We start from the raw sequence: 646 nt of genomic DNA on the forward strand, positions 1-646 counted from the left end.
GCATGGTACCAAGAGGAGGAGGAAGAAAAAAATGTAAAAGGATAACCTATGAAGGAGTATCTGACCTCGCCCCATTGGTCCAGACAAGTTGGGCAAGAAGACCAGGACCATGCGTCCACAGGGCGATTTTCCTGGGGGTTTACCTCCTCACCATTTCCTCTGTTAAGATCTTCCTAAGCATCCCGAGAGCTCAGTGCACTCTTGCTGTTACGGAAGAGCTGTCGGTACTGCATCTGACAACAGTAACTCAGGCTTTGGGTTTAGAGTAAAATGGTTTTTCTTGCATAAATGGCAACAAAACTGACTTTTTAGCCCAGCAGTTCTGGGTTTATGGTTCAGCCTGGTGTGATGTGCACACCTTTATTCCAAGCATGTGCGAGGCATAGGGAGGTGGATCTCTGTGAGTTGGAGGCTAGCCTGGTCTACATACTGGATTCTGGGACAGAAAGAGCTATGTAGAGACCTTACTTCAAAAATAAATACAAATTCAATTTTCTTGTGCATTTAAAAAAGCTTCCAGGAGTCTGCCATGAATTACAAAAGTCTTGAGAAAACTGCCTTTGATTCAGACAGTTTTCCAAATTTTTGCTTAATATATTTGTATTAAATATGTTACTGAGCAAAAAAAGGACACACAGCTACCCAC

This window comes from Microtus oregoni, unplaced genomic scaffold (genome assembly GCF_018167655.1).
Source record: "Microtus oregoni isolate MIOR12 unplaced genomic scaffold, Mior012 000016F_ref0000370, whole genome shotgun sequence".
NCBI lineage: Eukaryota > Metazoa > Chordata > Mammalia > Rodentia > Cricetidae > Microtus > Microtus oregoni.